This window comes from Propithecus coquereli, unplaced genomic scaffold (assembly GCF_000956105.1).
Source record: "Propithecus coquereli isolate 6110/MARCELLA unplaced genomic scaffold, Pcoq_1.0 Scaffold291, whole genome shotgun sequence".
NCBI classification, from domain to species: Eukaryota; Metazoa; Chordata; class Mammalia; order Primates; family Indriidae; genus Propithecus; species Propithecus coquereli.
The window spans coordinates 178,347-178,727 of record NW_012148519.1 but is presented as its reverse complement, the minus strand read 5'-3'; positions in this window follow the sequence as shown (position 1 = coordinate 178,727).

Here is a 381-nt window from a genome sequence, read left to right as displayed (position 1 = left end):
AAATGTCATATGATGGGGGAGGAATGAACCACGAAAACAAAGTACTGATTATATATTACAACATGGATAAACCTTGAAAACATTGTGCTAAGTCAAAAAATCCGGATACAAAAGGCCACATATTGTATGATTCCATTTATATGAAGTGTCTAGGAAAGTCAAATCCATATAGACAAAAAGTAGATTAGTGGTTGCCAAGGGCTGAGAGAAGTGGGAATAGGGAGTGATTGCTCATGGGCACAGGTTTCTTTTAGTGGGCAGGATAAAAATGTTCTGGAATTAGTGGTGATGGTTGTATAACCTTGCGAATGTACTAAAAACCACTGAAAAGTACAATTTAAAAGGCTGAATTTTATGGTATGTGAATTATATCTCAGCAAA